Source organism: Apium graveolens, chromosome 4, assembly GCF_009905375.1.
Source record: "Apium graveolens cultivar Ventura chromosome 4, ASM990537v1, whole genome shotgun sequence".
Taxonomy (NCBI): domain Eukaryota; kingdom Viridiplantae; phylum Streptophyta; class Magnoliopsida; order Apiales; family Apiaceae; genus Apium; species Apium graveolens.
The window spans coordinates 213,748,289-213,775,600 of record NC_133650.1 but is presented as its reverse complement, the minus strand read 5'-3'; positions in this window follow the sequence as shown (position 1 = coordinate 213,775,600).

The following is a 27,312-nucleotide window of genomic DNA, read 5'->3' as shown; positions in this document are numbered from 1 at the left end:
CTAGAAAGGTAGTTACAATTTGAGCAGAATTAGGCTTCATTTCAACTATATCACCCTTGTGATCTCTGTACTTTGGAACGTATGTGCTGTCAGACTTAACAGAATAAAGCCTTTTCTGTCTCTGAATCTGATCCTTCAAATAGTTTGCAGCAGTCCATGTCAATCTGTCATCCACTTGAAGTAAGAATAGTAAATGCTCCAATTCTTCAAAATACTTCAATGAATGGCATTTTGTCTTATATGATAAACCCTACCATCTATCATGAAATAAAGCAAGATGTATTCTGTCAAGTAGGTATGGTAAACCATTTGTACAGATTCTAGTTGATTCAATCTCTCAAGAGTTGCTCCAATACCTGGTTCACTCAAGGAAGTTGGATCATTAGTAGTGTTATGTATTCTTATTTCATTAGCACTTCCCAATCCAGTTTTATCTCTTGCTTCCTTTCCAGTAACTACTCTAGCTTTAAAACCACTTACAGTAGTCTTCAAAGGTTGAGTCTGTTTTGCTTTAGTGAATCCTGGTAGGAGTGTCTTTGGTCTATCTTCTGATATCAAGTTAACTTGAGCTATGTCAGAGGTTACCTCTACCCATTCCAGGGTTTCCTTGATCATCTTTTTCATCATCCTTCCCTGTCAGTGTCTTGTCAGTCTTGTATTTGGACTTAATTACTTTCTCCCCCTTTTTTGGCATCAGTAGGTAGTAGAAGAGAGACAAGCAATTCCACTGAGGCTTGGATTTCATTAAGTTGTGATTGCTGAGAAGCTTGATATTTCAGAATATCATTAATCTGAGCTTGTTGTTTCTCTTGAGTCTTCTCAATATAAGAAATCCTGTCAAAGGTAGGTTGGAAGAACTTTTTCTTATCAATCTTTTGAACTTGTTCCTGTTTGATGAATTCTTCCTGAATCTTGTGTAGCTCTGCATGAGTAGTTGAATGAAGACCTTGTATATGTTTAGTACTCAATGCAGTGACTCTAAGCTGGGTTTTGAAATCATCAGAATTTAACATTTCATCAGCTTTAGTCAAGTGCTCAGCAAGCTGCTTTTCATTTGGAACACAGGAAACTGAGTTCCATTTCTTAGTCCACTCCTGTCCTGCAGGAGTTTCACTTCAAGGCACTGGTGCTTCTCTGGTAACAAACTTCTTAACAAGTTCAGACTTAAGAATAGTTTGTTGAGGAGCATGTCCTGAAGGACCTGCTGCATCAGCATCTGCAGTTGGAGTAGCTTCACCAGTATCTCCATCATTTGCAGCATCAGAACTTAAAAAATCAGTATCTTCTGATAAGACAACAGTGTGAGTAGCAATGGAGGCTTCAGCATCCTCTAATTGCTGATCTAGTTCTAAGTTCTGATCAACAGCCATATCCTGATGCTCACCTAAAGTCTGATCATCAACATCTTGATGCTAGAGAAGGTGTTGTAGATAACTCTGGAGTTTGAACAGCATCAGTAACATGTGTTGTTGAAGGATTAGTTATTGTTGGAGATTCTAAGAGAATTACTTCAGGCACAACCAAGTTTTGAACATCAATATCAGCACTTGTGCCTGGATCAACAGGAGACACAGATGGTGTGTTAGCCTTTTCAGAAACAGCTTCCTTAGATGGAGTTGATGGAGAAGAAATGACTGTAGCAAATTCCTTGTCTTGTGAGATCAGAGATTCCTGATCCCCTTCCTTAGCTGCTTCCTCTTCATCATCTGAAACTGGCCTTTTTGCCCTCTGTTTCTTGTATCTCTTTGTTGATTTGGATTCCTTGGGAGTTTCAGGAAATGTCATTCTTCTAAGCCTTTTGAGAAGCCTAGATCCCCCAATTCGATATATTTGATAATGTCATGGCTAATATGATTTATGTTTAGATTTCAGATCTTACTTAACAGGACAAATCAGTACTTAACCATTAATCAGTACTTATACTGGAAGTCAGGACTTAAGGATATCAGTACTTATATTATCAGGAGATAATCATCAGAAGTTAGATATCAGAACTTTAGTGTTGAAGGACGTTCAGATAAGGATAGTAGCTGATTAAAGGAAAGAAGATCGAGATAAACATAAGAAGAGATATGCATGAAGAAGGAGTTCCGTGAAGAATGGAATACTTGGAAGAAAAGATATCTGATTGATATATTTTAGGAAGCAGAATTATATTCCATATCAATTAGCGTTTATCTTGTAACTGTGTAGTATATAAACACAGACATAGGGTTTACACTATAAGTGTTATCATATTCAAGAAGATTATTCATTGTAACCCTAGCAGCTCTCGTGATATTTTTTCATCACTGAGAGGTAACAGTTCCATACTGTAACAGAGTTTATTGTTTCAATAAAGTTTGTTTTCTGTTACTTAAGATATTAAAGTTCGATTTGATTGTATTATACACTGTATTCACCCCCTCTACAATGTGTGTGACCTAACAAGTGGTATCAGAGCTAATCTGTTAACACACATACAGTTAAAGATCCAAACACAATCATGTCTGACACAGAAACTCCAACTAAGCCTACAAAAACTGAAGAACCTCCAAAGACACAAATTCAAAGTCGGTATGAGACTATCAGAGTTCCCATACTGAGACCATCTGAATATCCCATACGGAAGGTAAGGATGACCATGTTCCTGGAAGCAACAAATCCAGAATACCTTGATAGAATCAAGGAAGGGCCTCACAAACCAACCAAGCTCGCAGTTGCAGTTGCAGGTGAAGCAGCAAAGACCGTACCAAAGGAGAAGAGTGATTATACTGCTGAAGATATAACATCAATTGCTAAGGATGCTAAGGTACGACACTTACTGCATAGTGCCATTGATAATGTAATGTCAAACAAGGTAATCAACTGCAAGACTGCTAAGGAGATATGGGATGCTCTGGAAACAAGGTGTCAGGGAACTGACACAATTAAGAAGAACAGGAAGACAATACTCACTCAAGAGTATGAACACTTTGACTCAAAGGCTAATGAGTCATTGAATGATTTATATGATAGATTTGTCAAACTTTTGAATGATTTGTCATTGGTTGATAAAGAGTATGATCTTGAAGATTCAAACCTTAAATTCCTGTTAGCTCTTCCTGAATGCTGGGATTTGAAGGCAACGACAATAAGAGACAACTACAATCTTGATGAAACAACTCTTGATGAAATCTATGGAATGCTCAAGACTCATGAACTTGAGATGGAACAAAGAAGCAAGAGGAAAGGAGGAAAGTCAAGGACAGTTGCTCTTAAGGCTGAAGAAGAATCCCCCAAAGCAGCTTCCTCAAGGAAAGACAAGGGTAAAGCTCTTTTCATAAAGTCTGATACTGAGTCATCAAGTTCTGAAAGTGATGATGACTCAGATTCTGAAAGCTTACCTGAGACTGATGCTGATGAGGAGATGATGAAGCTGTGTGCTCTTATGGTTAAAGGAATCACAAAGATTGCATACAGGAAGTTCAGGAAGGGAAAGAAGTTTTCCAGGAAAGGCATAAGTTCTGATAAGAAGAATTTCAGAAGATCTGAAGGCAGAGGAGGAAAGTCTGACAGAGGAGATTATACCAATGTTAAATGCTATAACTGTGGTGAGAAAGGCCATATATCTCCTGATTGCAAGAAGGTAAAGGGTGACAAAGGCAAGGCTCTTGTCACAAAGCAAAAAAGCTGGACAGATACCTCAGACTCTGAAAGCGAGGAGAACTATGCATTGATGGCAAATGCTGATAAAGAAAGTGCTGAGAGCAGTTCTGAAGCTGCTGAAACAAAGGTACCTCAGACTACTTATGCTTTTCATACTGATGATATTAATGAGTTGAGAAGATATCTTAAAACCATGTTTGTTAGTTATAGAGATCAAACTTTAACATGTGAAAGATTAGCTTCTGAAAATCTTTCTTTTAAGAAAAGAAATGATTTCTTAGAAAAAGAGTTAGTCATGTTCCATCAAACTCAGAAGGATAGAGATGATGCTTTTTATGTTAGGGATGAAGTGCTAAAAATGAATGAATCTCTAAAAACTGAGTTAGAAAAGGAAAGAGAGATTATCAGGACTTGGACTAACTCTGGCAAAACAACTCAAAATTTGCTAAGTAGTGGAAATTGGAAAGAGGACTTAGGTTATGGAGAGGATAAGAATGATAAAGGAACTGAAGAAATTAAGCCTGTTGTTAAGCAAAAGTCAAAGTTAAAACTTGTTAAGTTTGTAACTGTAAAGTCTGAAAATGAGAAATGAGAAGTTAAAGAGGAATTAACTTTTGACAAACTAAAACAGGAAAAGACAGCTGAAGTAAACATAGGCTTAAAGACAAAGAAGCAGCTTAAGCATAAGCTGAAAGATGTTAAGAATGCAAACAAGGTAAAATCACCTAGGAAAAATAGGAATGGAAAGAAGGTGTGAATAAAAGCAATGATTATAAACCTGTTCCTAATGCTCCTAGGAAAACATGTCATAACTGTGGAAGTTCTAACCATCTTGCTTCTTTTTGCAGGAAGAATAAAAATATTAACTCCTTACCTTCAAAATCAGGAGTTAAGAGTCAGTCTGTTAGACACAAACCACAAAATCCTTGTTTTCATTTTGGTAGTTTATGGCATTCCATTTATACTTGTAAGGAATATCATAGTTTGTACTATGATTATTATCAAATAAAACCTTCTTTGAAGAAAATTTCCATTGTTCCTTCTAGTGTAAATTCTGATTCAAAGTCTGATAGTGTAAGTTCTGATAAGAAAAATGTTAATATAAACTCTGATGCTAAATCCGCTGCAAATGTTAACAAACTTAATAAGGCCAAAGGATCCAAGCAAGTCTGGGTCCTTAAAGCTAATAATTACTGGTCTTTGTGATTGCAGGGCAACAAGAAAAATATTCTAGTTCTGGACAGTGGATGTTCAGGACATATGACTGGAAATAAGGCCATACTATCAGACTTTGTGGAGAAAGCTGGCCCAAGTGTTTCTTATGGAGATGGCAATATTGGAAAAACATTGGGATATGGAAATATCAATCTTGGGAATGTCATAATTAAAGAAGTAGCTCTGCTCTCAGGACTTAAACACAATCTGCTGAGTATAAGTCAGATCTGTGACAGAGGTTATCATGTTGATTTCTTTGAAGAACACTGTGAAATTGTGAGTAAATCTAAAGGCAAAGTTGCTCTGAAAGGATACAGGCGTGGTAACATTTATGAAGCTAAGCTTTCAATAGGTACTAATGGTTCTGCAATTTGTCTGATGAGTAGAACATTAATTGAAGAAAGCAGGAATTGGCACAAGAAACTCTCTCATTTAAATTTCAACAATATAAATGAACTGGTCAAGAAAGATCTTGTGAGAGGACTGCCAAAGTCAGTATTTGCTCCTGATGGCCTTTGTGATTCTTGTCAGAAGGCCAAACAAAGAAAATCTTCATTTAAGAGCAAGACCGAATCATCAATTCTTGAGCCTTATTATCTACTACATGTTGATCTATTTGGTCCAGTGAATGTGATGTCTATTGCAAAGAAGAAATATGCGTTGGTCATAGTGGATGAGTTCACCAGATACACATGGGTGTATTTCTTGCACACAAAAAGTGAAACTACATCTATCTTGATTGATCATGTCAAATATCTGGATAAATTGGTCAAAGATTCTGTGAAAATCTTAAGGAGTGATAATGGCACTGAGTTCAAGAATTTGATAATGGAAGAGTTCTGCAAAAACCATGGAATAAAGCAGGAATTTTCTGCTCCTGGAACTCCACATCAAAACGGAGTTGTTGAAAGGAAGAATAGAACTCTCATTGAAGCTGCACGTACAATGATTGAAGAAGCAAAGCTTTTAACCTATTTCTGGGCTGAAGCTGTGCAGACTGCTTGTTTTACTCAAAATGCAACACTCATTAACAAGCATGGAAAAACACTATATGAGATGTTGAAGAAAAAAAAGCCAAATCTGAAGTACTTTCATGTATTTGGATGCAAGTGTTTTGTTTACAAGACTCATCCTGAACAGCTATCCAAGTTTGATCTAAAAGCTGATGAAGGAATCTTTGTTGGATATCCACTTTTCACAAAAGCCTTCAGAGTCTATAATTTGAGAACAAAAGTGGTCATGGAATCTATCAATGTCTCTTTTGATGACAAGAAGATTACTGGTCTTGAAGATTTCATTGACCATGATCAGCTGAGATTTGAAAATGAAGACTCAAATTCTGATACTGAAAATCCTGACAGTCTAAGTCCTGATACTGTAAACTCTGATGGATTAAACTCTAATGTTATTGAAACTGTGGTAACTACATCAAAGGAAGATGCACCTATGCAGGGGGAGCATACTCAAGATCTTACCACATCTCAAGAAACATCAGAACATACATCTAGCTCTTCAAGTTCTGATTCATCAAGTTCTGATAAGCCAAGTTCTGATAGTGCTGAAAATCTAAATTCTGAAGAATCCAACTCAGAGAGCATAGTTTCAGGGGGAGCATCAGAAAATGAAAATGAAGACAACATGGATCATGGGGGAGCATCCAGTTCTAGAGAAAACCTTCCATTTACAAGGAAGTGGACAAAATCACATACACCTGATTTGATAATTGGAAATCCTGATGCAGGTGTCAGAACTAGAACAGGTACTTCAAATGAATGTCTTTACAATTCTTTTCTCTCTCAGATTGAGCCAAAGAAAGTGGAAGAAGCTCTTCAAGATGCTGATTGGGTGCAAGCAATGCAGGAAGAGTTAAATGAATTTGAAAGAAACAATGTCTGGACCCTAGTGTCAAGACCAAAGAATAGATCTATTGTTGGTACAAAGTGGGTATTCAGAAACAAAACTGACAGTGATGGCATAATTACAAGGAATAAGGCAAGGCTGGTTGCAAAAGGATATTCTCAACATGAGGGAATTGATTATGATGAAACTGTTAGGTCACACACACTGTAGAGGGGGTGAATACAGTGTATAATACAATCAAATTGAACTTTAATATCTTAAGTAACAGAAAACAAACTTTATTGAAACAATAAACTCTGTTACAGTATGGAACTATTACCTCTCAGTGATGAACAAATATCACGATAGCTGCTAGGGTTACAATGAATAATCTTATTGAATATAATAACACTTATAGTGTAAACCCTATGTCTGTGTTTATATACTACACGGTTACAAGATAAACGCTAATTGATATGGAATATAATTCTGCTTCCTAAAATATATCAATCAGATATCTTTTCTTCCAAGTATTCCATTCTTCACGGAACTCCTTCTTCATGCATATCTCTTCTTATGTTTATCTCGATCTTCTTTCCTTTAATCAGCTACTGTCCTTATCTGAACGTCCTTCAGCACTTAATTTCTGATATCTAACTTCTGATGATTATCTCCTGATAATATAAGTACTGATATCCTTAAGTCCTGACTTCCAGTATAAGTACTGATTAATGGTTAAGTACTGATTTGTCCTGTTAAGTAAGATCTGAAATCTAAACATAAATCATATTAGCCATGACATTATCAAATATATCTAACAATCTCCCCCAACTTGTAAATTAGCATAATATACAAGTTTAACAGATATTTGATGATGTCAAAAACATTAAGTATGAGAATTAGACTAGATAACTACAACTTACAGTCCTTAAAGCTTTACCAATATTTAACTTCTGATAACAACTTCAGTCTGTACAAATATCAGAATTTAAGCAGTTGTAGATCTTTGACTTGGCTTCATTATCTGATCTCTCTGATGTCAGGAGTTGTTCTGAGATAGTTCTTCAACAAACATCTCTCAGCATATCTAAGTTCATCAATCATTCTCCTTTTGGCATCTTTAAGCTCTGCAGTATCTTCACCAATTTGAAAGATTGCAGCTCTGAGATCATTGATCTTTGCTTTTCTTATATCCTGATCCAGTCTGATCAAATAAGCTTTATCAGACTCAAGATTGAATTCCACAGCCCTGTACCCTAGAAAGGTAGTTATAATTTGAGCAGAATTGGGCTTCATTTAAACTATATCACCCTTGTGATCTCTGTACTTTGGAACGTATGTGCTGTCAGACCTAACATAATAAAGCCTTTTCTGTCTCTGAATCTGATCCTTCAAATAGTTTGAAGCAGTCCCTGTCAATCTGTCATCCACTTGAAGTAAGAATAGTACATGCTCCAATTCTTCGAAATACTTCAATGGAATGGCATTTTGTCTTATATGATAAACCCTACCATCTGTCATGAAATACAACAAGATGTATTCTTTCAAGTAGGTATGGTAAACCATTTGTACAGATTCTAGTTGATTCAATCTCTCAGGAGTTGCTCCAATACCTGGTTCACTCAAGGAAGTTGGATCATTAGTAGTGTTATGTATTCTTCTTTCATTAGCACTTCCCAATCCAGTTTTATCTCTTACGTCCTTTCCAGTAACTACTCTAGCTTCAAAACCACTTGCAGTAGTCTTCAAAGGTTGAGTCTGTTTTGCTTTAGTGTATCATAATAGGAGTGTCTTTGGTCTATCTTCTGATATCAAGTTAACTTGAGCTATGTCAGAGGTTACTTGCTTCTTCTGAATATCAGAACTTACAATTTCTTAACTCTGAACAACTTGAGCCATGTCAGAGGTTGTTTTAATAACTTTTCTTGAAGTCAGAGCAAGATCATCCTTTTCATCAGTAATTTTTTCATTCTCAGGAGGCACATAAACCTTGATAGGTTCACCAACCTTTTCTTTACCCTTGGATCTTGGATCTATCTGCGGTTGTGATTTAGCCAATGTTGCTTCAGTATGTGTCCTTTCTTTGATCACAATGCCTTTGAGTTTTGGAAGTGGCTTTTTACCAGAAGCTTCAGATTTAGATGTGACTTTCTCTGATTTAAGTCTGGCTTCTTCTTCCATTAAACTCTCCAAGTCCATTCCTGGATTTTCCTGAAGAAATAACTGTCTTGACATTTCTTCATCAAGATCTAAAAGTTCATCAGAACTTATCCTTTTACCAGTAGCAGAACTTATTCTTTTCCCTGTATCAGAACTTGTCCTGTGACTTGTGATTTCAGCTTTTCTTGATGTGAATCTTCTACCTTGACTATGACCTCTACCCATTCCAGGGTTTCCTTGATCATCTTTTTCATCATCCTTCCCTGTCAGTGTCTTGTCAGTCTTGCATTTGGACTTAATTACTTTCTCCCCCTTTTTTGGCATCAGCAGGTAGTAGAAGAGAGACAAACAATTCCACTGAGGCTTGAATTTCATTAGGTTGTGATTGCTGAGAAGCTTGATGTTTCAGAATATCATTAATCTGAGCTTGTTGTTTCTCTTGAGTCTTCTCAATATAAGCAATCCTGTCAAAGGTATGTTGGAAGAACTTTTTCTTATCAATCTTTTGAACTTGTTCCTGTTTGATGAATTATTCCTGAATCTTGTGTAGCTCTGCATGAGTAGTTGAATGAAGACCTTGTAGATGTTTAGTACTCAATGCAGTGACTCTAAGCTGGGTTTTGAAATCATCAGAATTTAACATTTCATCAGCTTTAGTCAAGTGCTCAACAAGATGCTTTTCATTTGGAACACAGGAAACTGAGTTCCATTCCTTAGTCCACTCCTGTCCTGCAGGAGTTTCACTCCAAGGCACTGGTGCTTCTCTAGTAACAAACTTCTTAACAAGTTCAGACTTAAGAATAGTTTGTTGAGGAGCATGTCCTGAAGGACCTGCTGCATCAGCATCTGCAGTTGGAGCAGCTTCACCAGTATCTCCAGCATTTGCAGCATCAGAACTTAAAGAATCAATATCTTCTGATAAGATAACAGTGTGAGTAGCAATGGAGGCTTCAGCATCCTCTAATTGCTGATCTGGTTCTAAGTTCTTATCAACAGCCATATCCTGATGCTCACCTAAATTCTGATCATCAGCATCTTGATGCAGAGAAGGTGTTGTAGATAACTCTGGAGTTTGAACAGCATCAGTAACAGGTGTTGTTGAAGGATTAGTTGCTGTTGGAGCTTCTAAGAGAATTACTTCAAGCACAACCAAGTTTTGAACATCAATATCAGCACTTGTGCCTAGATCAACAGGAGACACAGATGGTGTGTTAGCCTTTTCAGAAACAGCTTCCTTAGATGGAGTTGATGGAGAAGAAATGACTGTAGCAAATTCCTTGTCTTGTGAGATCAGAGATTCCTGATCCCCTTCCTTAGCTGCTTCCTCTTCATCATCTGAAACTGGCCTTTTTGCCCTATGTTTCGTGTATCTCTTTGTTGATTTGGATTCCTTGGGAGTTTCAGGAACTGTCATTCTTCTAAGCCTTTTGAGAAGCCTAGATCCCCCAATTCCAGAATCCTTCTGAGAAGTCTCTTTCTCAGCTTCACTTACAACAGGTTCTGAAGATGGAACCTGGTCCTCAGTATCAGATTCATCTCTCAAGGCAATCCTCCTTCTCTTTTGAGGTGTTTGAGGAACAGTCTTTGTCCTCTTTGGCTTGGAGGATGAAGGCTTCACAGTAGGTACTGAGGATGAGGGTTGAACAGTCTGTGAAGTGGAGAGATAGGATTTGAGATATTTCCTGAGGGTAGGTTGAGTAGAATGAGTGGCAGGTGCTGAGGATGATGGTTTTTGAGTGTTTGTTGTTGGTTGGACATCAGAGTAAACAGATCTATAAGTATCAGGATCAGCATTTACTAGGATCTGTTTTACAGACTGAGGAATCTGTAATGGTCTAACCACTGATTTCTTAGTGTCAGCATTTACCAAGTCATTAAAGTAGCGTTTTGCAACTTTAAAAGGTGGGGTTGAGGAACTGACTAATTGAGGTTCATCAGTACAAAAAGTATAAATAAGTTGACAGAATCTAGCAAAATAGACAACATTCCTATCCTCTGTCATCCTATCCCCAATAAAACCAATTATACCAGTTGCAAAATCAAAATGAGTTTGATTTATAATAGCATACCCGATGTGCTGACTGAGAATTGGGATAGCATCAAAATTTGAACATTTGTTCCCAAAAGCTTTAGTGATGCAGTCGAAGAAGAAGCTCCATTCTCTTCTGATATGAGCCCGTTTCAACTGCCCAAGTTTTGCCAAACTCTTTTCATACCCCAAATTTGCCATTAACTCCTGAAGAGCTGATTCTTCTGGAATTGAAAAGGTACAACCTTCTGGGAGATGTAGAGCCTTGCGTATTGTACCAGGAGTGACTGCATAAGAAGAATCACCCACTTCGAAAACAATACTAGGAGTGCCATGTCTACCACCATCATCAAAGTGCCCAGTCCGCCAAAACGTCAGAACTTGTTGGCTCGAAAAGACTGAAGGCTGGGTTAATGCATACCCAATCTCATTGTGTGCAAGAAGATCTTGCACAAAATGCAATTCAGATGGAGCTTCAGCATGATCAAGAATTGCAGCATAGTTGTTTGGAACAAACTTAGCTCCATCAATGATTAAATCCTTAGGTGCCATGTGAAAAATTGAGATTTAAAAGTGCCTGTTAGGTGTTTGATAAAATGTCTGTATGAAAAACCAATGGAGAAGAAGAGAGAAAGAGAGAGTAAAAGCAAGTAGAGAGAAAAAGTATGAAGGAAATAAAAGATTAAAGAAATCCTCTCTCTTTCGTACTTATACTCTGAAAAAAAATGTTACCGTTGGACACCTGTCAGACATGCAGTAATAACGGATAGTTACTGGACGCGAGAAAACAGTAATCATTACTTGCCCACTTGCCTGTTTTCAAGGAAAAACCGTTCCACTTACCCAGATATTCCATTAATCAAGGTGAAACAGTTTTAATTCAAAATTGAAACCGTTCCCACTGATTTAATTATTTTTTACTGCATCATTAATATTCTGAAAATAAATCAAGTGAAAATGACCAAGATAAATCAGATGAGTAAGTGCTGATAAAGAAAAATCAGAACTTAAATTAAAACAGAATTTATATGGTCATCAGAATATGAATATCTATCAGGATTTATCAATGCATTACAAAGTATCTCAGAGAAAAAATCTTGAAACAAAAACAAATTTCATTAATATATCAAGTGAATACATTCATGAAATTGAAATTACATCAGCACTTGTACAAGATTTCCCTAAGATACTAAACCTAACGTCAACAGCCTTTGTCCTAGCTCAAGAAGCAGGGCAAGGCTGATGATGAAGAAAAATAGGAAGAAGAAAATAAATCATTTCTTCTTCCTACTCTCGACAAAGAGAATGGCGAGTCGGATGATTCGCTCTTGCTGGCGGGGAGCTTCCAGCCTTTCCTCCTCCAATCGCTCCAAATGGCGATGGTAATCCATATAGAAGAACAGGAGGTGGGTCAGTACCTCCTATGGGACAGAGTCCCATATCTCCTCAGGAATGGCCGTGACGTGCCATTCCTGCTGCCATTCAGCACAGCTTAGCTCCATATTAAATGTTTGGTAATTCAAAAACATGTTGTATCTGACCATTGTGTTTTTGAAAGAAAAAGTATGAAGGTAAGTTTGTGAGAAAGAATTTGATGGGAAGGCTGATGTGAAGTGGTTGCTTATATAGGCAAGTGAATGCCAGGAGACGCAAAGGAATTTAATGCTGACAGGTAGAATTAATTCTACTTCGTCTCCCAGACTTGGAAAAAGAATAACATTCATTAGAAAGAGAAAACATGGTTTAATGCGCACAAGAAACAAGTAAAAGTGGACTGTTCAAGTACGAATACCATTAACCCTAACCATAGTGACTATTAATCTTCCACTTCAACATATTCTAGTTTGAACCGAGACTATTATCAAATTTTATCCACAGATAAGTCAAGTAAAGAATTTAGACTGTAATATCAGAACTTAGACTTATATCAGAACTTAACAGTCATCAGAACATAATTTCTTAACTCGAAAAAGGAATGCATATCTGAGTAAATCCTCATACAAGTTCTGAGTTATACTCTTCAGAACTTAATCTTCAGAATATGCAACCAGAACTTGTCCTCAGAATTAGTGCAAAATGACTCAATGACTGTTTATCTAAAACAACATAGACCACCACAGTAATTTTCATCATTCAGATGGAGTGATTAGGGTGTGCATCAAGCTAAATAGCAGACAAAGAGTAAAGTCTGATTCACTTTAGTACATCTTAGAAATAAGGCATAACTAAAATTTTGCTAACGAGCTGTCATTATCCTGAAACCTACTGATGAATGAGTTCATGTTTGAGTCCACCTCAACTGTTTTGTGCTAATTTTACGCATCTTTTTAAATTCTATTTTACAGTGGCTTCTCAGTGTAAGTGATCACGACTGCTTATCAGAATTTATGCTATTATCAGAGTATTTCTCCAGTAATCATAGAGTGTGAAAAGTCACCAAGAAAATATTTTGCTTTTCTAATGCATATTTACTTAATACCAGCAATGCACTTGGGTCGTCCCTTCCACATTTTTACTCTAGATCTCAAAGGAGTACCTGATTTTATTCTTTGATCCTTTTGCTTTTTCTTTTGATAAGTGAGGTTTATCAGCACTTAGTACATTCAGCAGTTTTACTAGTATCAGAACTTAACAGATGAGTAGCATTATTCTAATTTGTGACTTAGTAATAAGATAAACAAAGTAAACTCAACTAAGCTCAATTATCAGAATTTGCTTGTGTCATAAGATTTCCAAAGAAATAATTACTTCTTACATGGGATCATTTGTTTATTGAAGACTACTAGGTCAGTATCTAGCACAGTTATCCTCATAGGATTGAATAGTTACTTAAACAGACATATCACTTATCAGAGTTTAGAAACATATATCAGGCAACAATCAGTACTTAAACACATATTTCAATTAATCACAGAATACACAAAGAGATTACATTCTGTAAATATTGATCATAAAGTCTGATGCATCAGAACAAAACTAGGCAGATTTAGAAAAAGAACCTGAAACCATTCCAAGTTCATTTACCAATCTTGTAAAAGTGGCTTCACACAATAGTTTTGTGAAGATATCTTCTAGTTGTTGATCTGTTGGAACAAAGTGCAATTCCACTGTACCTTCATCCACATGTTCCCTTATGAAGTGGTACCTGATGCTGATATGCTTTGTCATAGAGTGTTGAACTGGATTACCTGTCATAGCAAAAGCACTTTGATTATCACAGTAAATAGGGATTTTGAAATATGTTAACCCATAATCCAGTAACCGATTCTTCATCCAAAGAATCTGTGCACAACAGCTTCCCGCAGCAATATACTCTGCTTCTGCAGTTGATGTGGAAATTGACTTTTGTTTCTTGCTGAACCAAGAAACCTATCTGCCTCCAAGGAATTGGGAGCTTCCACTTGTGCTTTTCCTGTCAATTTTGCAACCTGCAAAATCTGCATCTGAGTAACCTATTAGTTTAAAATCTGATTCTCTAGGATACCACAATCCCAGATCAGTTGTTCCTTTAAGATACTTAAAAATTCTTTTCACAGCTGTTAAGTGAGGTTCTCTTGGATCTGCTTGAAATCTTGCACAAAGACAGGTAGCATACATGATATCAGGTCTACTAGCAGTTAGATAGAGTAGAGAGCCAATCATACCTCTGTAATCAGTAATATCTACTGATTTACCAGTATCCTTATCCAGTTTTGTTGCAGTGGCCATGGGAGTGGATGCACTTGAACAATCTTGCATTCCAAATTTCTTCAGCAAGTTTCTGGTGTACTTAGTTTGACAAATAAAAGTGCCTTCTTCATTCTGCTTGACTTGAAGGCCCAGAAAATAGCTAAGTTCCCCCATCATACTCATCTGATATCTTGACTGCATCAGTTTGGCAAACTTCTTGCAAAGTCTGTCATTTGTAGACCCAAAAATAATATCATCAAAATAAATCTGGACCAGAAGTAAGTCCTTTCCATGGTTGAGGTAGAACAGTGTTTTGTCTATTGTTCCTCTGTTGAATCCACTTTCCAGAAGAAACTGAGCTAAAGTCTCATACCATGCTCTAGGAGCTTGCTTAAGTCCATAAAGTGCTTTATCAAGCCTGTAGACATAATCTGGATGTTTGGAATCTACAAAGCCTGGAGGTTGTTCAACATATACTTCCTCCTCCAATTCTCCATTGAGAAAAGCACTTTTCACATCCATTTGAAAGACAGTAAACTTTTTGTGAGCAGCATAAGCCAAAAATATCCTTATGGCTTCTAACCTAGCAACTGGTGTAAATGTTTCATCATAATCAATTCCCTCCTGTTGAGAATATCCTTTTGCAACCAGCCTTGCCTTATTCCTTGTAATTATGCCATCACTGTCAGTTTTGTTTCTGAATACCCACTTTGTACCAACAACAGATCTATTCTTTGGTCTCGGCACTAGGGTCCAGACATTGTTTCTTTCAAATTCATTTAACTCATCCTGCATTGCTTGCACCCAATCAGCATCTTGAAGAGCTTCTTCCACTTTCTTTGGCTCAGTCTGAGAGAGAAAAGAATTGTAAAGACATTCATTTGAAGTACCTGTTCTAGTTCTGACACCTGTATCAGGATTTCCAATTATCAAATCAGGTGTATGTGATTTTGTCCACTTCCTTGCAGATGGAAGATTTTCTCTAGAACTGGATGCTCCCCCATTGATCCATGCTGTCTTCATTTTCATTTTCTGATGCTCCCCCTGAAACTATGCTCTCTGAGTTGGATTCTTCAGAATTTAGATTTTCAGCACTATCAGAACTTGGCTTATCAGAACTTGACGAATCAGAACTTGAAGAGCCAGATGTATGTTCTGATGTTTCTTGAGATGTGGTAAGATCTTGAGTATGCTCCCCCTGCATAGGTGCATCTTCCTTTGACGTAGTCACCACAGTTTCAATAACATCAGAGTTTAATCCATCAGAGTTTACAGTATCAAGACTTAGACTGTCAGGATTTTCAGTATCAGAATTTGAGTCTTCATTTTCAAATCTCAGCTGATCATGGTCAATGAAATCTTCAAGACCAGTAATCTTCTTGTCATCAAAAGAGACATTGATAGATTCCATGACCACTTTTGTTCTCAAATTATAGACTCTGAAGGCTTTTGTGAAAAGTGGATATCCAACAAAGATTCCTTCATCAGCTTTTAGATCAAACTTGGATAGCTGTTCAGGATGAGTCTTGTAAACAAAACACTTGCATCCAAATACATGAAAGTACTTCAGATTTGGCTTTTTTTTCTTCAACATCTCATATAGTGTTTTTCCATGCTTGTTAATGAGTGTTGCATTTTGAGTAAAACAAGCAGTCTGCACAGCTTCAGCCCAGAAATAGGTTGGAAGCTTTGCTTCTTCAATCATTGTATGTGCAGCTTCAATGAGAGTTCTATTCTTCCTTTCAACAACTCCGTTTTGAAGCTGAAAATTCCTGCTTTATTCCATGGTTTTTGCAGAACTCTTCCATTATCAAATTCTTGAACTCAGTGCCATTATCACTCCTTAAGATTTTCACAGAATCTTTGACCAATTTATCCAGATATTTGACATGATCAATCAAGATAGATGCAGTTTCACTTTTTGTGTGCAAGAAATACACCCATGTGTATCTGGTGAACTCATCCACTATGACCAACGCATATTTCTTCTTTGCAATAGACATCACATTCACTGGACCAAATAGATCAACATGTAGTAGATAATAAGGCTCAAGAATTGATGATTCAGTCTTGCTCTTAAATGAAGATTTTCTTTGTTTGGCCTTCAGACAAGAATCACAAAGGCCATCAGGAGCAAATACTGACTTTGGCAGTCCTCTCACAAGATCTTTCTTGACCAGTTCATTTATATTGTTGAAATTTAAATGAGAGAGTTTCTTGTGCCAATTCCAGCTTTCTTCAATTGATGCTCTACTCATCAGACAAATTGCAGAACCATCAGTACTTGTTGAAAGCTTAGCTTCATAAATGTTACCACGCCTGTATCCTTTCAGAACAACTTTGCCTTTAGATTTACTCATAATTTCACAGTGTTCTTTAAAGAAATCAACATGATAACGTCTGTCACAGATCTGACTTATACTCAGCAGATTGTGTTTAAGTCCTGAGACCAGAGCTACTTCTTTAATTATGATATTCCCCAGATTGATATTGTCATATCCCAATGTTTTTCCAATGTTGTCATCTCCATAAGAAACACTTGGGCCAGCTTTCTCCACAAAGTATGATAGCAGGGCCTTATTTCCAGTCATATGTCCTGAACATCCACTGTCCAGAACTAGAATATTTTTCTTGTTGCCCTTTGTTTCAGCAGCTTCAGAACTGCTCTCAGCACTTTCTATTCAGCATTTGCCATCAATGCATAGTTCTCCTCGCTTTCAGAGTCTGAGGTGTCTGTCCAGCTTTTCTGCTTTGTGACAAGAGCCTTGCCTTTGTCACCCTTTACCTTCTTGCAATCAGGGGATATGTGGCCTTTCTCACCACAGTTATAGCATTTAACATTGGTATAATCTCCTCTGTCAGACTTTCCTCCTCTGCCTTCAAATCTTCTGAAATTCTTCTTATTAGAACTTATGCCTTTCCTGGAAAACTTCTTTCCCTTCCTGAACTTCCTGTATGCAATCTTTGTGATTCCTTTCACCATAAGAGCACACAGCTTCATCATCTCCTCATCAGCATCAGTCTCAGGCAAACTTTCAGAATCTGAGTCATCATCACTTTCAGAACTTGATGACTCAGTATCAGACTTTATGAAAAGAGCTTTACCCTTGTCTTTCCTTGAGGAAGCTGCTTTGGGGATTCTTCTTCAGCCTTAAGAGCAACTGTCCTTGACTTTCCTCCTTTCCTCTTGCTTATTTGTTCCATCTCAAGTTCATGAGTCTTGAGCATTCCATAGATTTCATCAAGAGTTGTTTCATCAAGATTGTAGTTGTCTCTTATTGTCGTTGCCTTCAAATCCCAACATTCAGGAAGAGCTAACAGGAATTTACGGTTTGAATCTTCAAGATCATACTCTTTATCAACCAATGACAAATCATTCAAAAGTTTGACAAATCTATCATATAAATCATTCAATGACTCATTAGCCTTTGAGTCAAAGTGTTCATACTCTTGAGTGAGTATTGTCTTCCTGTTCTTATTAATTGTGTCAGTTCCCTGACACCTTGTTTCCAGAGCATCCCATATCTCCTTAGCAGTCTTCCAGTTGATTACCCTGTTTGACATTACATTATCAATGGCACTATGCAATAAGTGTCATACCTTGCCATCAATGCATAGGTCTCCTCGCTTTCAGAGTCTGAGGTGTCTGTCCAGCTTTTCTGCTTTGTGACAAGAGCCTTGCCTTTGTCACCCTTTACTGTAATAACCCCAATTTTTGGGAAATTTTTGAAACCCTTATAAATAGTGTTTTTGCTGAATGAGAAAACTTTTCATGCCACACTATGTAGGGGTTCTGATATGGATTTTCTGAGATTTTATTCGTAATTTATATGGTATATAAGTGTATGCAAAGATCGTCAGAATCCAATTCCGAACACTTTGATTTTTCCCGGAAATCCACTAGATACGAAAAGAATTGAGTATAAGGTAACAAGATAAGAAGGATTTAAATTAAAGGATTATAAGAGAGGATCATAAAAATGAATATAATGTATTGAGAAAGGTTAAGGGAACCTAAGTAATAAGATCCCGGGTATGATCCCTCAAACGATAAACGAAAACGAAAGTTAAGCGAACCGTATAACAGATCAGCGGTCATTAGGCAAACAATTAGGAAGTTAATCAAAGGGATTAGAGAGGATGATGTCACCCAACCAATGAGAAGAGGACAAGGAGGGAAAGATGACATCATAGCATGACACAAGCATGACATAGGAGGGAAGGAAGTGTGGTTGAATTATAACCACACAAAATCAAGGTTAATTAGGTAATTAACCTAAAACAAATCAAAAAGCAACCAACCAAGCAAAAAAAACATTTCATTTCACCAAACAAAACACAAAACCCTCTTTTTTCCATTGAAGCTCTCAGCTTCTTTCTTAGGAAAATGAAAGTCCAAGCTCCTCCACTTGCTATTTTACAAGGTAATTATCCTAGCTTCTCCTAGTTAAGTTACATACTTGCTATAAGTTTAAGCTTCTAATTCCAAGCCAATCTTTTTCTAGAAATCAAGGAAGAAGATGGTGAATAGTACTTTCTTGAAATTAATTTTTGTGTTCTTGATTTCTTTGAAAGAACAAGCTTGTAGGAGGTTAGATTAAGGCTTCCATGGGCATTCCAAGGATCTTTCATGGATTAAAAGCTTCAAGGAAGGTATAACTCTTCATGATCTTAGTTTTAAGTTCGTCGTTTAGATTTCCTAATGTTGAGATGATGGGTCAGTGTAATGGGTTTGTAATCATGTTTAAAGCTTGTTATGAGTAGTTTAGTTGGTGAGAGGCATGATTATTGTGTGTTTAGAGATGGGTTGATATTGTGATATTTTTGGTGTTGGAAATCTTGGTTATTAGTTAATGAACCTAAGTAAAGCTTTTAGTTCATGTGGGGAATAAGTATAAATTGTTAATGTGGATTTGTTGGGGCTGTTATGATGTGATAAGGATGGATGTTGGTTGTATGATTGATTTGAGGTTGAATTGGGATGGTTTTTGAATGGTTTAAAATTGGGAAATCGCGTAAACATAGCCGTCGTAACGTCCGATTTTCTTTAGACTATTTTTGTGCATAACATTAGGACCCGAGAACCCCCTGCTAGATTATGACCATTTCCATGTCTAGATAGCTCGTGTTACGAGCTTCGTTTTGATATGTAGTTCGTTCGATTCCGATGCACGGTTTAGGAGAAACGACCATTTCAAGTAATGGCGTTTCGCGAACGAAACTTTTCCCCTCGCCTTACTTTGAAACATAGGTTAAAGACCAAAAAGGGTTAATTAATGTATGAAACATTTATGGTAAGTGTGTTAGGCAGTTGGTAAGACACTCGCGAAGGAATCGCCTTAAAACTCGTAAAGGTTAAATTATTAAAAATGGTGGAGCCGAGGGTACTCGAGTGACTTAAGAGAATCAGTAAGCGCAAAACGAGCGTTAGAGTCTGAGTTGGTTAGAGTGTAGATTTACAAGTGACTTTGGTTTAATTCTAACTTACTTGTTGTTTATAGGTTACCAGACTCGTCCCGAGCCATTCGTAACCCCCAGTCGCTCAGGCAAGTTTTCTACCCGTTATACTGTTGTTGTGATGTATATATGTATATGCATTATCTTGCGGTAGATGCATGTTGGTTAATTAGCAAATGTTGCGATATATTGTAGCATGTTATACGGTACATATGCATGCCTGTTTCGTATTTTTGCTATATATATATATCTGTTGGTTCAGTTGATAATACCTATGCTAGAGGATAGCGGTAACTTGCATATACCCTTAGTATAGGGACCCAAAAGGTGAAAACATTTTCTAAAACCGGGAGTCGAGGATCCCGAGTAGATTTTGTATATATGTATATATATACATATATATTTATATATATATATATGGTTATAGTTTTCAAAACTATTAATCGAATAAGGTTTATTCGATAACTTTATTTTATTTAATGAATATTATTATGAATATTCATTCGAGGGCTTATGACTTCTTTATTTTATTAAATGAATATTATTTGAATATTCATTCGAGGGCTTATGACTCTTTTATATTATTTATTGAATATTATTACGAATATTCATTCGAGGGCTTATGACTTCTTTATTTTATTAAATGAATATTATTTAAATATTCATTCGAGGGCTTATGATTCTTTTATATTATTTATTGAATATTATTTGAATATTCATTCGAGGGCTTATGACTCTTTTATATTATTTATTGATTATTATTTGAATATTCATTCGAGGGCTTATGACTCAGTTTATATTATTTAATGAATATTATTTGAATATTCATTTGAGGATCTATGACTCCGATTATTTGCTGAGATATGTTCTTTATTTTATTAAAGAATAAGGTGTCGATAATCAAGCTTATCTTTGATTATTCAATTAAAGATAGTACTTTCGTATAAGTATATCTTTGGTTATTTAATACTCGTTTCAAGTCTAAGTTTTAATACTTCTACTTCAATTATTTGTATAAAGATTATTCTTTATGGGAATATTATTTAAATAATGATATTCAGACATTTTCTAAATATACTGGGGACTGATTTACTTCATTAAATCAGATTTACTCCAAACACTCTTTAAAGTGTTTTCGAGTCTTCAAAATGATGATTTTAAAAAGTTAGAGCGGATCCCAAAACTCATTTTATATTTAAGATCTTCCTTTTTAAGGGGATTTAAATACTCGCTCAAAACCTGAGGGATCCGGCTCTGTGGTGTATTTTATATTCGCAACAAGGTTGCAGTTTTGGTAAATGAATTGATTACTTACCCAACGTTCGGGAAGTAAGTCCATCTATTGAGTCGGCATAAGCAACATGGGCTCGGTGGGCGTCCATGATAGTGTAAGTGGCTCAGTGGGAGTCCATCAAATGCATAAGTGGCTGAGTGGCAGTCCAGCATAAGGTCCTATTGAGAGCAGGGTGATGACCAGTGGGGAATTCGTCCATCTACTAGTAGAAAAGGTTACTTATTGGTATCTTTTCCTGATCAGCAAGATATCAGGTTTATGCCAAAATTCTTTCCTTTCCAAATTTATTGGATATTGCAATTCTGTTCATACTTTACATGACAGAGGTTTTCAGGAAACGTATGTATATATATAGGTGTATATGTATATCGGGACTTAATGAGGTATATCATAACTTCATTTCCTTCAAAATATTTCAAAGATTGAATATATTAAAGTCTTATCTTGTAGTCTCATCAGTGTGATGAATTTTTAAAACTAATTATAACTTGAACGGTGGTAGTTGAAGTAGTATTTGGAAAAGATATAAGTATATTGGAGTATCTTGTAACTTCATCTTTTAAACTTATATCTAGTAAATGATTATCTTATGCATGACAAAGATTTTCAGAAAAACGTTGAGACAAGGTTAGATATATGAGATCACCTTGCAACGATATTTTTATACAGTTATACACTGGAACTCTGTGTGTATTATGCATGGAAGAGGACTTCCCATATTTTGAAAAGTATATATGTATATATACCGAATATTTTGTGACTTCATCGCATTAAGATATCAAACTTGGTTCATTTCTTTTGACCAAGACTTTCATGAGTACTATGAGAAGGCTCATATATTGTTAATCATTATACATATTATTTTGGTGGGCTTGCTGCTCACCCTTGCTTTCTTCTTTCATCACACAAAAACAGATAGAAAAGATGAACAGGACCAAGCTCCCAATTTGCAAGCGTTTAGGAAACGTTCCGCAGTTTCCTATAGGCGTTGATGTCGCTGTAGCTGAGGTAGGAACTACCAATAGGCTAGGTTTTCAACTTATGATGTACCAGACTTATGTATAATTATGAATTGTAATAATGGCAAAGAAATGTAAATTTATTCAGAAACCTTTTTAAGGTGTATTGACATATAATTGTGGAATAAAATGACTTGTGATTATTTTTGGATATTCATCTCTGAGACTATAACTTGTGGTGTGTGTGTTTATTGTGGGGTCACAGTACAGAGTAGTTGATTGTGTATTAAGATTGGGTGTTATTAAGGGAAATGGAACTCGTGACAACCCAGATCCCCGACCCTGGATTTGGGGGTGTTACAGAAGTGGTATCAGAGCTAAGCGTTATAAACCTCAGAGATGATGTGACGTTAAGATAATAAGTTCACTAAGATAATAAGAACTCTTGCCAAGTTCATAGTCGGGCTACCTAACGTAGTACCGACAGTTAAAACCCTTATGGGAACCCTTATAAATATCGTGATAGAAGCGTAGTTCGTTATCGTAGATGGTAGCGGGACTCCGAACCCTGAGGTTGAGGAGCAACAGCGCGATGATGTTTTATTACTAATTGGAGATCGGATTGTGGATCCGATAGAGTGTCCTAATACAGGACCGGATGATGTTTATATTGAGGATGTAGCGATTGAGGATGTTGTCCTAGAAGGGATAGTTGCTGAGGAGGATCCCATGGAGGATCCTGAAAAGAATGAATAAAGGACCACTGATGAATTAATGACCATGATTAGGTCGACTACCAGAGGTAGGATTGGTCGGTCACTACCGAAGGTTCGTTCAAGTTTGTGAAGATAGTAACCCCCTTTAGCGCGGCTTACTCATAAGACTGAGAAGTTCGAATAGACAGAGAAATGTGAGAACAGCTTTTAAGAACTGAAGCAAAGGTTGGTGACGGCCCCTATGTTGGCGTTGCCCGATGGAAAAAAAAAGAAGAAGAGAGATTTTGTGATTTGTAGTGACGCTTCGCATAAGGAATTTGGGTGCTTCTTATACAGCACAGCAAGATAATCGCGTCCGTGTCAAGACAATTAAGTGAATATAAAATTCGATATCCCCACCTATGAGCTTGGGCTCATGGCAATAATTTTGCCCTAAATATTGGAGGCACTACTTGTATGGAGAGAAGTGCGAGAATTACCTAAGCCATAAGTGCTCTAGTACATTTTCACGCAGAAAAGAGCTCAACATGTGCCAAATGAGGTGGTTAGAGCTAATCAAGGATTACGATTATGAGATTCCTTATCATTCGGGGAAAGCCAATGTGGTGGCTGATGCCCTTAGTAAAAAGGAGAGACTCAAGATGATAATGTCTTTGAGAGAGTTTATAAGAGATTTTGAGAAGATGGAAATAGAAGTGAAGGTAACCGGAGCCGGTACCGAAAAGCTGTTTGAGATTGCAATAGAGACCGAATTATTGGAAAAGAGCATATTGTGCCAGAAAAAGGTGATGAATGAAGGCAGAGAGCCAACAAATAAATATGAGATTAATACCGAGAAAGATGATAAGGGAATAATGAGGTATTCCTATAGAATTTGGGTTCCGAAAGTTCAAGAGCTTAAGGATGAGAACTTAGATGAGAGCCATAGTTTGAGGAATAGGATTTAGGGCAAACCCTGAATGTGATAGTCAGGGAGGTTGCCATCAAGAAAGAAAGAACCCATAACATAATACAGTGGAAAACAAGGTTTTTAATGTATAAGATAACCCCGAGTATGGGAGAAGGATGAAACATTTCATACTAAGGAAACAGAAAGTCGAGTAAGGAAAGGAGACCCGAGACGGTACTCCTATACGGCAATTTATGGACCTGTCTAGACAGAACTTAGACTATTATCCCCAACCACCACCTTGAGGAAACAATGTGGTAGGAAATTCTTTCAGGACCTTTAAGTCTCTAAGCTCTCAGAGTTCCAAGGAAAAGGTTGACCTAGTCGAGGCAAGAGCCTGGCTAAAGGAAATAGAGGAATCATTTGAGATTCTGAATGATTGACGAATCACAAAAGACTGTTTTTGTCACTTACCCTCCTAAGAGAGAGACCACCCGCTGGTGAAAGGCCAAGGAAGGCACGAAGCAAGAGATTATAATAAACTGATTTAAGTTCAGTCAATTGTTTTCGGGAAAGTAATTCCCAAAGATAAGGAGATAGTGTAAAAGCTTTAGAGCCAGAACAAAGGCAGACGAGTATGATGAATTATGAATCTAAGTTGTAAAAGTTATCAAGATTCGTTCTGAGGACACGAATCCAGAATGACGGGATGTATGAAATCAATGCTTATGTTGTGTTGGTTCATGAAATAATGATAAGAGAAAGGAAAATAAAAAGAAACTGGAGTGGAAAGGAATATAAAGGCAATAGAGTTTGAGGAATGATAAGGGAGTTGGGTATGAGGAAACCCTAAAGACTCGTAGTAATAGAAATAGAAAAGTATGTAATCGTCATGATGAGGGTGATTCACCATGAGTTAAATTGATGGTTGAAGGTATAGGAGATACATATATTTTATCCCCTGTAAGTGGGAGGATTCGAGGAAACCTTGAGATAGTTCGAAGGATAAATAATGAGACGAGGATAGACTGAGGAGACAAGGAAGTAAGAAATTAGGAAAAAATTGGATGAAGGAAGTGACCTTCAAGAATGTGAAGTGTAAGACCGGTGGCTTGATACCCAGAAAGGGAGACGCCATGTATGAAAGATATCCCAACATTGAGGTGACTGTTGAGATAAACAACAAAAGTAAATAAGGAATTATTAAGAAGAAGTTCACGTTGAACACGACCAATATCTTCCAGAACATCCTTGTTATCATTACCAAATTAGGCAAGACAAGCGGATAACCGTTGTTATCTTTTGGAGGCCATATTGATTGACCCCATTTTGAATACAGATGTTATTGTGAAATTAGACATGTACTATCGAGGTGGGAATGATTGAATAAGACACCCTTATCAGGGATATATGACTTGATTTATCCATGGAAGGATGCAGGTACCTTTTAAAGGTGGAATTAAGGATAGAACATCGGTAACTTAAAATGAATCCTAGGGGAATGCATAAAGGCTGGCATTTCACCCTTAATAGGGACATCATGAGTTTTGACAGTATGATTTGGAAAGGGGTTAAGGTAACAACAACCTTTAAGAATCAGTGGAGAAATTTTTCAGAAGTATATAGACAATGGTTCTAGTAATAGTAAATGGTATTTTGATATGCCCTGTATCTAGGGAATACAGGAGGAACGATTGAAGGATAACCTTAGAGGTTTTACAAGGAGAAAGGTAATATTCAAAATTCTCAAGAATAGAAATGTTGATAAAGGAAATATGACGTAATTATAATGTTGCCAAGTGAGGCACGTGTTAAAACACGAGAAAGTATGAATCGAACCAGTAAAGGTCGAAATTGTTCAGGGCAATTAGGACCTAAGATAAAAGATGTTCTAAGTATGATTGAGAGTCAGTCGTGACAGTGATTAACCTCTAAAGATTGAGGCAATAACTTATGGAAAAATGGTGATATTTTTTTTATTTACTCATCAGATATTAAAGAAAAGCATTTTCACATAAGCTGTGATTGAAATAAGGTAGAAAATTTATTTGGAGGTGGTTAAAATGACATTGACTGTAAGGAAATTTTACTATCAGGAAAGGCCAAAGAGGTGGCCGACACTTTAAATGTAAGAGGATAATTATAGGCGCTCGTGCGAGAGGGATACAGTGATGATGGTTAAAGCTGTGATGGTTGTATTTTGGTTTGGAAGATTGTCATTCCTTCTGATGACTATGCAAAACCCAACCGTAATAGTAGTTGGTAAAGGTTTAATTCGTGTAATCGCCATGAGCGGGCTATCTATCTCAGAAGATACTATCTTGAGATAAGCCAGGACCATATTTCAAAAAGGACTAAACAAACCTTTGAGTTAAGTCTTCTATTGAAGGCATATGATTAAGAATGGTATTAACCTGCTATCGTTGTTTTCATTGAAACTCTTCTGCAATTTTATCTGCTTCATGTCATGAAAGTACGTCAGAGTTTGGAGTGTTCTTCATGAATTGTGATTGGTGGTTATGTTAACTCCTTAGGAGAATTAGATACGAGATGTATGGACTCCGTATGGTTAGTTATTAAGACTTCATGGAAATTGAATGACTACAGTAGGTGAGTGGTGGACCATAGTAAGGCAGCAATGATTCTGCGAGTAATGAGCTGATTACAACCGTGAGAGTTGTATTGGAATGGGTGTTGAGATTGAGTACCACTAATCGGGTCATGGTAGTGTATAAGTTATCATTGACAGACTAATTAAGTAGAGTATCTACCTATTGAATATTATTCTTTCTTATCAATAGAGAGTCGTATTACTATACGAGGAAGGTTGCGGTGCAAGCATAGAATTCTATTAACGATGATGTATAAAATGAGATTCCAGATTCAATTTTTGATGTCGAGGGAGTTTCATAGGTGATTGACTATAAGCTCGAGGAAGAGCATGGGTCCATAGAATGATGGACGGAATAACAAAAATATTTAAGCATGTGAAATGCGATGCGATAATACTTGATGTTGATATATATACATATATGTTTTGTTCTCCTATGACAAACCTCTATAATTCAGAGGTAGGTTCCAAGCCAGATATTTTATAGCAATATTTTTTTTCATATATACAATTCTCTTCAGTTCGTTCTTTTCTCCTCTTTTTATTTCATGTAAACTGAGAAGAACAACCCTTCCAGAAGGGGAGGTATTGCCGAATGACTATCTATTTGTGTGATAGAAGCCGAGTAGGATACCAGCTATTGTTTAATTGCTTGTCAAGTACTAAAGGCTGGCCACCTTCTGTAGTAACTATGCGATATAACAAGTGTTCATGATCATAGTGATCTCTCAACAAATTCCTTTACTTCTATATGATTGATCAAATTTTGGAAAATAGAAACAACTGAAAAAGGAGTAATAAAGTGGTGGTAGTATGCGGAATGGAAACACATTCGTGATACTAAGGT